The sequence below is a fragment of the Triticum urartu genome, chromosome 7A, assembly GCF_056163025.1.
Source record: "Triticum urartu cultivar PI428250 chromosome 7A, HENAU_Tu73, whole genome shotgun sequence".
Lineage (NCBI taxonomy): Eukaryota > Viridiplantae > Streptophyta > Magnoliopsida > Poales > Poaceae > Triticum > Triticum urartu.
The window spans coordinates 111,129,740-111,141,085 of record NC_141879.1 but is presented as its reverse complement, the minus strand read 5'-3'; the positions used below and the strand labels follow the sequence as shown (position 1 = coordinate 111,141,085).

The window sequence follows — 11,346 nt, the reverse complement described above, 5'->3', positions numbered from 1 at the left end:
TGAAGATGTCATGAAAAAGTATGAAGGAGATCAGGATACTGACAAAATTTTGAAGAAGGTGGCTGCAGATAATGAGGAAACACCAAAGTTCACCACACACCAGGGCCTGTTAAAGTACAAAAACAGAATATATGTGGGAGCTTCATCTGATTTCAGACAGCAACTATTGCAAACTTTCCATTCTTCTGCAATAGGAGGTTATTCTGGCATTAAAGCTACTTACTTCAGAATCAAAAAAGTTTTCTACTGGCCCAACATGAAGAAGGACATTGAAACATTTGTCAGTCAGTGTCCAGTCTGTCAGCTCAATAAGGTGGAACACATATATCCTACTGGATTGCTGCAACCTCTTCCTGTACCTGATATGGCTTGGGCTCATATCACCATGGATTTCATCACAGCACTACCTAACTCACAAGGAAAGGAGGTTATTCTGGTGGTGGTAGACAGATTTACTAAGTATGCACATTTTCTGCCCTTAGCTCATCCATATTCAGTTCAGACAGTGTTTGTTACACTTATGGATAATGTGATCAAGTTACATGGCATGCCAGTGTGCATTGTGTCTGACAGAGACCCAATTTTCACAAGTGCTTTATACCAGGAATTATTTAAAGCTTTTGGAGTTCACATCAGATTCAGTACTGCCTCCCATCCTCAAACAGATGGTCAACCAGAGAGGGTGAATCAATGTCTGGAAGCTTATTTGAGAGGCATGGTATTTCAAGAACCAAAAAAGTGGATGAAGTGGTTGCCCTTGGCAGAATTATGGTATAACACCAGCTATCATTCCTCATTGAAGTGCACTCCATTCCAAGCTCTGTCTGGCTACAAACCACCACAGATTGGAGAATTTGCTGCAGATCAATCTATATCTCCTGAAGCAACTCTGGCAGTCTCACAGAGAGAGCACATGATACAAAGACTGAAGGCAAATCTAGAACATGCACAAGGCAGGATCAAATATTTTGCAGACCAGAAACGCATAGACAGACAATTGGAAGTGGGAGATCTAGTGTTTCTGAAGATACAACCATACAGGCAAAATGCTTTTGGCCTTCATGGATCACTCAAACTTAGGTCGAAATTCTATGGGCCTTATAAAATTCTGGAGAAAGTAGGTGCCGTGGCATACAAACTGCAACTACCAGAAGGAACAAATATCCATCCCGTGTTCCACATCAGCCAACTCAAGAAGCACATTGGCCATCGCGCAGTTCCACTACCTCACGTTCCTCTTGTCACTCCAGAAGGATATGTTAAAACCATTCCAGTAGCAATCCTCGATCGCAGAGTCATTCAGAGGAACAAGACACCAGTGGGTCAGTGCCTGGTGCAATGGGAAAGTCTTGCTCCCGATGATGCCACGTGGGAAGATGCTGCATTTCTAAACAAGACGTTCCCAGGGCATAAACTTTTTCGCCTTGAGGACAAGGCGCTTGTCATGGCTGCGACATTGTCAGGACCTGAACCTCGCAGCTACTGAAGAAGGAGAAAGATGCAAGACAAGTTCAGTTAAGCAACGGCTCAGACGAGAAGATACCGTTTCAGACCAGATCAACTGCTCGGATGCATCCTTACCGTTTTACCCAATGAGTTTAAACCAAGCACTGTACTATATTCGTTAATCACTGTTTATTACCGTGGTGAGCTGGACATGTGCTTATATGCTGGGCTCCGAGGCGAGATCGGGCAAGTCTGTAATTCGATAACTAAGAGTAGGTAGCTACAAACCCTAGTTCGTACGGAAGATGGGGTATCTGCCCTTGCGATCCGCCCCTTGTATCCCTGTTTTCATGAATTACTAGTGAAATCGAGACGCAATATCTTCGATCTCTTAATTTCCCACAATCCAGTTCTTACACCATGCGCTGCTCCGTCGAATGGCGCTTGCCGCACCGCGAGTGCATGGCCATGAGGCGGCATAAGGAAATGAAGGTGGCGGCATATGGGGCACGGAGGCCCGCTCCCGCCGTCGTCCAGGACTCTAACATGGGAGCGGTTGAACAAGCTAAGTACACAAGATATATTATTTGGATCGAGTGAGTCAGCTGCACTGCTGCCTTAGGGTACTACAATTTTGGCTTTGAAACTCTGATAACACACACGTTCCTAGCTTCAACGAAGAATAACGACTCTGCAGGACATGTATGCATCTCTGCCTGTCATAAGTAAGCCGCAAGCGAATATATTTTGGTAAGCAGCAGATTCAGTCGATGAATTCTGGACCTAGTTGAACAAAATCCCAGCCACTGAATTCTTTCATACCGTAGCAGTCATTAGTTGAAGGTTTATCGAGTAATATACATCGACTGAATTTTAAAGTCCATAATGACCATCTTAGGCATTACATTCTGAATTTGTGGTTCTTTCTCGCCACAATCTTAATATTATCAGCTCAGAAGGGCAACAACAAGGAGCATGTGCCTGAAAAACATCTGAAATAAGGATGCCTGCATATCCTTGCGGCCATTTTGGAACAAATATTCTGTTGCTGTTACAGTATATCATACACTGTGTACGATATGCAATGTGCCCTGCACTAATACTATACAACAACTGCTATACATCAGACCATCCTCGCCTCCTGTCCACCCAAACATACATACATACATACATACATACATACATACCTCTGTTTTGCTAAAGGCTCTGGTCCTGATAACTCCTGTGTGTCTCCTTCGCCAAACCAATCCCTCCCACAACATCAACTTTTACAGGGAAATAGCCTAGCTAGTGTCCCTGCACCTGTGCCACCTATCGCCCATAACCGGTCATCAGGCGGAGAATAGTGGCAGTCGACCAAGTAGCCATGCTGTCAATATATTTAAAACAGGGAGAGGAATTTGAGAGGAGGAAAGATCTTTAGTATTTGTATTCTCGTCTTCAGTATTTGTATTCTCATGTCAACAAAATTAATTTCCCTCAGTGAACTACTATTATCACCGCCATGCTGCCACTTTTTTGGTTCAATTTAGTAAAGTAATTTGTTTCTGTTGGCCACCTCTTGTTGTCTTCACAGGTTTTGTGTGACTCAATACGCCCTGCAGCTGCTCGATGAAATGGAGACACAGGCCAGCAAGAACAGAGGGAAAACCAGGGTAACAAGACTCAGTTGTGCTCCAGGCAACAAATGCCTTTCTTTTTTTCACTCAAGACTGAACCAGCAACACACGTCGGCTCCTCTCTTTTGATGTCCAGTACACCCACTGCGTAAACTGATGGCTCTAATGTGTCGATTTATTAGACATCCAGAGTCTGGCTCTTTTTGACTCTTGATTCTTCCATGGGAGCCGGCAGAGTGCAACAATGAATTAAATTTCCTAGGTAACTACTCTAATGCCATAAACTTAGCTTCTTATTATCACTTATTTTAGCAAAGAAAACTTATCAATTCTCTTGAATGGCAGCATATGAATGTTCATCCAATGGCACCTGCCACACATTTCTCAGCTGCAGGATTAAAGAATCAAGGTGTGAACCAGTTACTCTCTTCAAGATTGAGCTATCCTTTGTATACTAGTGTAGCATTCAAGAATAAAGGTGTGTGGTGTACCTTTAGTACTGAGTGTGTTCACTAAATTTTACCCGGTAATCTGAATCACAACATTACAAAACTGATATGCAGCATATACAAGCTTATGTGCAGGAGTGGTGCATATGTTCAGAAGAGAGAAAGTTGGGTTTGAAACCCTGCCGTGTAGCTTATTCATTAGACTGGGCAGTCTTTTTAATCTCAAACAAGTAGAAACTTGATCCACAAATGCTTACAAGATCTAAACTTTGCATAAAAAAGGATATCTATTAATTCAAGCTGAGAACTGAGAAGAAACAGAGGCCTGGTGCATCTAATTAGTGATACTGGATTTTTTTGTTCTTCCAAAATCCGGCCTCGAAAGTTGAAATACATACTGGCTACTAAATTTGTAGTCTTGTGGATCATCTTCCACTTGAAAGGCTGGAGGTCATTCCATTGCTGCTAACTGTAGCATTCAATGATGTGTACTAGCTGAAATCATCATTCTGCATTACTGCCATCATGCTATAGCTGACGTTTGTAGGCATCAGCTCTGGGAGCAGCATCTCACCCTCAAGGTATTGCATGACTTGCCGCATACTAGGCCTTACATTGCCAAATGGATGTGCACACAGCAATTCCTAGCTTTAACGCTAGACATACCTCATCAAGATTACAGTTGCTGCTGTTAGATGTGTATAGCCATTTTGGTTTATCCCCATTGTACACATGTATATGTACTGGCCTTTGGCCCTCATGTGAATGCAGTTGCTCACTTATCCAACATGGTATCAGTTGCCAGGTTCCTCTTCCTCTCCCGCACACTGCAGCTCCGTGCCTAGCTTCCCCGTCGCCGGACATCTCCTTCCTCGTTGCCGGCCATCTTCTCCACGCCCGGCAGCCCCTGCCCGCGCTCGCCGAGCTCACCCACGCCCAGGCCGTGACCTCCCCGCCCGGCTGCGCCCAGGCCGCGCCCCGGCCGCGCCCTGACCTCGCCCTTCGCCCCTGCCGCGTCCTGGCCCCGCCCCAGCCGCGCCTAGGTCGCGCCCCGGCTGCGTCCAGGCCTCGCCTCGGCCGTGCCTTCCACGTCCGCCTGCGCCCAGGCTGCGCCCCGACCGCGCCGCTGCTCCTTCAGCGCGCCCCGGCCGCGTCTCTGGCCGTCCGCGCCCATGCCGCCCTCCTTTGCATCTACCTGCAGCTGCCGCTGCTCCCTCTGCTGCCGCAGGTGCGGCCCAGGGCCGGCGCCCCTCCAGACCTCCCGATTCCTCACTCGGGGCTAGCGTGAGTTTCTCCGCCCCGATCCAGATCGGGGAGCGTTGACCAAAAAAACAGAGAGGAGAAAAACAGAGTTCCCTCATGTCTTCTTCGGGCTATGTTGCAGTTCCTAGGTGCTCCTTGATCTTCGATGGCACCAACTATGCTGAGTTTGTGGGGTTCATGCGCATCCATATGTGTGGCCTTCTTCTGTGGGGTGTTCTTTCTGGCGACGTCCCCTGCCCGCCATGCCCCGTTACGCCCGTGGCCCCAATCCCACCGGTGCCGTCGGTATTTGCTGTTGAGGCTTCTCAGGCTCACCGGGATGCCGCCAAGGCCCTTATGATGCTGCAGTTGATGCTTATGATCAACATGTATCTGTTTATTCCGATGCTCTTTCGGTGTACCGCGATGACCTCTCTGCTTACACTCAGTGGTGCAATGATGATGCTCGTGCTGCTGCTGTTCTCACTGCGAGTGTCCTCCCTCAGTTTGCTTCAGAGTTCATGGGACTTGGCACAGTTGCAGCGATGTGGGCTTATCTTTGTCACCGCTATCAGCCCTCTGGTGATGCTCTCTACCTATATGTGGTGCGTCAGGAGCACGCCCTTCAGCAAGGTGATTCCTCTGTTGATGAGTTCTATTCACAGTGCTCTGCCATCTGGCGTCAGCTTGACTCTCTTCGGACAGTTTTTTGTGGCACCTGTCGTTGCTGTCAGACTACTCGATCTGATCTGGAGTTTTAGCGGGTCCATGAGTTCTTATCTCGTCTCCGCTCTGAGTTTGAGCCGCGATGTGCTCACTTGCTTGCTCGTGGCTGTGTTCCTATCTCGGAAGTGCTTGCTGAGCTTCGTGCTGAAGAGACCCGCCTTTGCTCTGCTGGTTTGCTGGTGGTCCCGTCTGTGTTGGTTGCTCGGGCTCCTGTGTCATCAGCTCGGCTCACCGCTCCACCGCTCCTTCCCACACCTTCCGGGGGGTGGGTCGCCCTGCTCATACTGAGAGGGGCATGTCGCGCCGTGACACCGTCTGTGGTTACTGCTCCCGGCCAGGTCACCCAGAGTCTGATTGTCGCCAGAAGAAGCGAGATCAGAGGCGCTCCTTCTCCAGCGGGACTCCTGTGTCTTCCTCGATTCCGTCACTCACTGACCAGGACATTGTTCGCCTCAAGCGTCTTCTTGCTTCCTCGGGCTCCTCGTCGACTGGCTCCGCTGCTGCTGTGACTGCATCCTCTTCCTCACCATCACCGGCATCTACACAGTCAGGTACATCCTCGTGGGTTCTGGATTCTGGAGCCTCCTTTCATATGTCTTCTGATTCTTCCGCGTTGTCTTCTCTCCGACCTCTTGATTCGCCTGTTAATGTTCTTACTGCCGATGGCACATCTCTTCCTGTTGCTAGTCGTGGTATTCTTTCCACTCCCTCCTTTTATGTTCCGAGTGTTTCACATGTTCCTCTTCTTACCATGAATCTTTTTTCCGCTGCCCAACTTACTGATTTTGGTTTTCGTGTCATTCTTGACACCGACTCTTGCTCCATTCAGGATCGTCGCACCAAGGCTTTGGTTGGTGCTGGCCCTCGGCGCCGTGAGTCAGAGGGCCTTTGGGAGGTTGACTGGCTTTGTGTTCCTTCCGCTGCCACCACTTCTGCCAGCTCTCATGCTCTTGCTGCCTCTTCGTCTGCGTCCTTCCAGCAGTGGCATCATCGCCTTGGTCACATCTGTGGCTCTCGCTTGTCTTCTTTAGTTCATCAGGGCCTCTTAGGGTCTGTATCTGGAGATGTCTCCTTACATTGTAATGGTTGCAGACTTGGCAAACAGACTCAGTTACATTATCCTACCAGTGAGTCTGTATCTCAACGTCCTTTTGACTTAGTTCATTCTGATGTCTGGGGTCCTGCTCCCTTTGATTCGAAATGTGGTCATCGCTATTACGTTTTGTTTATTGATGATTTCTCTCGCTACACTTGGCTCTACTTCATGAAACCTCATAGCGAGGTTCTCCCTATATACAAACGTTTTGCTGCCATGGTTCACACCCAGTTTGCCACGCCCATTCGCACTTTTCGTGCTGACTCCGCTGGAGAGTATATCTCTCAGCTGTTGCGTGGTTTTCTCGCGGAACAGGGTACTCTTGCCCAGTTCTCGTGTCCTGGTGCTCATGCTGAGAATGGCGTTGTCGAACGAAAGCATCGTCATTTGCTTGAGACGGCTCGTGCGCTGATGATTGCTGCTTCCCTTCCACCCCATTTTTGGGCTGAGGTTGTTTCCGCATCCACCTATCTCATCAACATTCAGCCTTCGTCTGCTCTGCAGGGTGGTATTCCTATGGAGTGTCTCACTGGTCGCTCTCCTGACTACTCTACTCTTCGTATGTTTGGATGTGTGTGCTATGTTCTTCTTGCCCCTCGAGAACGCACCAAACTGACTGCTTAGTCGGTTGAGTGTGTTTTCCTTGGCTACAGTGATGAGCATAAGGGATATCGATGTTGGGATCCTGTGGGTCGTCGCTTGCGCATCTCGCGTGATGTGACTTTTGACGAGTCTCATTCTCACTATCCACGTTCTTCTTCCTCGAGTTTCTCGGTGGCCGACCTTTCTTTCCTTCTCCTTCCCGATACACCCTGCTATGTGCCTCATGTCTCACCTCTTTCTTTGGCACCTCTCATTCCTTCTCATTCACCACCGACCCCGTCTTCTCCATCCTCCTCCTCCACCTCTCCTCCATCATCTCCAGTCCGTCACCCTCTCTCCCTGTTTCCTCTCCACTATACTCGTCGATCTCGTCCTGAGGATGTCTCCTCTGACGAGCCTTCCACCTCTAGTGCGCCTCCTCTCACACCTCCCCCGGTTCACAACCTGCGTGCTCGGCCTCGCCCCCCGCCTGATCGCTACTCCCCTGATCGGTACAGTCTCTCTGTTATTGCTGAGCCCACTTCCTACCGAATTGCCATGACTTAGCCTGAATGGCAGCTTGCGATAGCCGAAGAGCTTGCTGCTCTTGAGCGCTCTGGCACATGGGATCTGGTTCCCCTTCCTTCCGGTGTTCGTCCCATCACCTGCAAGTGGGTCTACAAGATTAAGACTCGCTCCGATGGTTCTCTTGAGCGCTACAAAGCTCGTCTTGTGGCCCATGGTTTCCAGCAGGAGCAGGGGCGCGATTATGATGAGACATTCGCTCCTGTGGCCCACATGACCACGGTCCGCACTCTTCTTGCTGTGGCCTATGTTCGTCAGTGGTCTATCTCTCAACTTGATGTTCAGAACGCTTTTCTCAATGGTGAGTTGCGTGAGGAGGTTTATATGCAGCCACCACCGGGGTACTATGCTCCTGATAATATGGTCTGTAGGCTTCGCCGCTCCCTCTATGGTCTCAAATAGGCCCCTCATGCCTGGTTTGAGCGCTTCGCCTCTGTGGTGACTGCCGCTGGTTTCTTTCCCAGTGATCATGATCCCGCGTTGTTTGTTCACACGTCTCCTCGTGGTCGGACTCTTCTCCTTCTCTATGTTGATGACATGATCATCACTGGTGACGACTCTGATTACATTGCCTTTGTTAAGGCTCGCCTTCGCGACCAGTTTCTCATGACTGATCTTGGTCCACTTTGCTATTTTCTTGGGATTGAGATCTCCTCCACCTCTGATGGCTTCTACATCTCCCAAGAAAAATATATTCAGGATCTTCTTGCTCACGTTGCTCTCGGTGATGAGCGCACTGTTGTGACTCCCATGGAGCTCAACGTTCAGCTTCGTGCATCTGATGGTGACCCTCTTCCTAATCCCACTCACTATCGTCACCTTGTCAGCAGTCTTGTCTACCTTGCTGTTACGCGTCCTGACATCTCCTATGCTGTCCACATTCCGAGTCAGTTCGTTTCAGCCCCCACCTCTGTTCACTATAGTCATCTCCTCCGTGTCCTATGATATCTTCGTGGCACGATCTCTCAACGCCTTTTCTTTCCCCGCTCCAGCTCTCTTGAGCTCCAGGCCTACTCTGATGCTACGTGGGCTAGCGATTCCTCTGATCGACGCTCGCTGTCTGCTTACTGTGTCTTTCTTGGTGGCTCTCTTATTGCCTGGAAGACAAAGAAGCAGACTGCAGTTTCTCGCTCGAGTACAGAGGCTGAGTTGCGAGTCATGGCTATGCTGACGGCTGAGGTGATCTGGTTATGGTGGTTACTTGAGGACTTTAGTGTGTCTGCTACCACCTCGACTCCCTTATTGTCAGACAGTACCTAGTGCTATCAGTATTGCCCGTGACCCGGTGAAGCATGAGCTCACCAAGCACATAGGTGTGGATGCCCACTTCGTGCGTGCTGCTGTGTAGGATCAGACTCTCGCTCTTCACTATGTGCCCTCTGAGTTACAGTTGGCGGACTTCTTCACGAAGGCACAGACTCGAGCGCAGCATAGTTTTCTTCTCTCCAAACTCAGTGTTGTTGATCCACCATGAGTTTGAGGGGGGTGTTAGATGTGTATAGCCTTTTTGGTTTATCCCCATTGTACACATGTATATATACTGGCCTTTGGCCCTCCTGTGAATGCAGTTGCTCGCTTATCCAACAGCTGCCTTGTAGTCTTCTGTCCAGTGTGTCTGTAAGTGACCCTTTGCGCCAATGCTCAACAACCCAATCAATTAATATCTCTGAATCAACATCCTCTGCCTGATTGTTGTCAATAATAGGCCTTCGTCCGCAAGTTACCTCGAGGATGAAAATGCCAAATGCATACACATCTGTTAGAGGTGTTGCCTTACCGGTGCGTGCTAGCTCTGGAGCAAAATATCCCATGGTGCCGACAACACGTGTTGTTTGTGGATCAGCGCCATGGTCATACAACCTTTAGAGGCCAAAATCACCTAGGCGTCCGTTTCATTTCACTATCAAGAAGCACATTGCTTGCTTTGATATCTCGGTGGATGACAACTTTCTCCCACCTCTCGTGAAGGTAAAATAAGTCAGATGCAACACCTTTGATGATTTCAAATCTCCGAGCCCAATCTAGAACTGGTTTATGTTCCTCCTTTTCCTGGAGATACAAGTACTTGTCAAGACTGCCATTTGACATATAGTCATAGACCAATAGGAGTTCACCCTTTCTCCTACAATAACCGAGTAACTGGACGATGTTGCGGTGGCGGATACGGCCGATACTAACAATCTCGGCGATGAACTCCTTAATTCCTTGCTTTGACTCGTGGGACACCCTCTTCACCGCAACCTCCAGTTTAGAGACCGGAAGAACACCTTTATACACCTTCCAAAATCCTCCATGGCCAAGTAGGTTCTGATCATGAAATCCTTGAGTAGCATGGAATAAATCCTTGTAGGAGAAACGGTGTGGCCCATACTCATCCTCCCAATCTTCGTGTAGCTCGGCATACCTCATTCGCCTCCGCGCGAATAGAATTATAGTTGTTCCTACAAGAAAGATGAAAGTGGTAGTGGCTATTGGTAGGACGATCTTCAGAACTTTGGACTGAGGTTTTGGGCCAATTCGAGGTAGCTTTGGCAGTTTGGTGATGTCAATGTCCGGGGCAGGACGGTTTATGCCCATGCTCCAGCCAAGCACACAATACAGTGAGTTGATTGGACCAGTTGAAGCCGAGAATCCGACATAGGACTGATCTTGTAGCACTGTTGAGAGGTTGTAGGTAGTTGAGACTAGTGGCCTCAATGGTTTGGCTACCTTGAGGGGAGCCAAGGTCACATTGATCCGTGTGGTATCTCCATCATAATCCACCCACACTTGCATTTCCTTGTGGCTAACGAGGGACAAGTTGTTGAACATACCGTTGTTCTTGTCATCGTAGAAGCCAGCTGGTCGGGCTTCGGTGGAGGTGAGACTATTGATGTTGATGCCGACATGGTTGTCATCGATGTCGTTGAACTCTGTATTTTGGCTACTATCAAGCTCGACTGCAAATATGTGGTTGCTTGGTTTGCCATCATTTGTTTTCTTGAGGAGGCCCAAGTATTGAGAGGTTTGTGCACCTGAGAAATCCTTGGTGGGAGATATGAGGAAAGTCATGCCATCAGTACATTGATCGGAGTAGACGGGGACCATGCCGAACACGAAGATTATTGAGAAGGACTGTACCGCCCCATTGGGCGACTTGTGGAATTGCCATGGAGTTGGGTAGAACGCATGGCCCTTGAGGTGAACAGTGCCGTTGGTCAGCTTGAGAACCCCATCTGGTGTAACCGTGGCTGTGCCATCAAGGGTGAGGTCAGTACTGCCGGAGAAGCCAGAGCAGACAAATTGGCCCTCCTCACTGGTGGCAGTGGCTGTGGTGAAGGATGCAAGGTTTAGGGCAAGGGAGAGGATATGTAGCTGTAAAGAGAAACCAAGGGTGGATCGACGCTCCATGTTAGCTGGCACATGTGCAACTGTAAAAGCTCTACAAGATGCATAAATGGTGTGTTCTTCCTAGACAATGAGGGGTGGCTTGTGGTGGTGGCTCTCTACTCTGCAGTCTAGCTACTCTGGAACTTATTTGCAGCCAGATAGAGATGGCCACCTTAGTCATAGCAGCCCAGGACTTCAGTGCATCATTTGCTTACTTTTCCATACTAGTAGT

The 11,346-nt window shown here is 49.0% G+C and overlaps 1 pseudogene; it reads right to left on the bottom strand.

Annotated features, from left to right (window-relative positions):
- Nucleotides 1-3,939: 3,939 nt before the first annotated feature.
- LOC125524052 (L-type lectin-domain containing receptor kinase SIT2-like) lies at nucleotides 3,940-11,207 on the bottom strand (annotated as a pseudogene).
- Nucleotides 11,208-11,346: the final 139 nt, after the last annotated feature.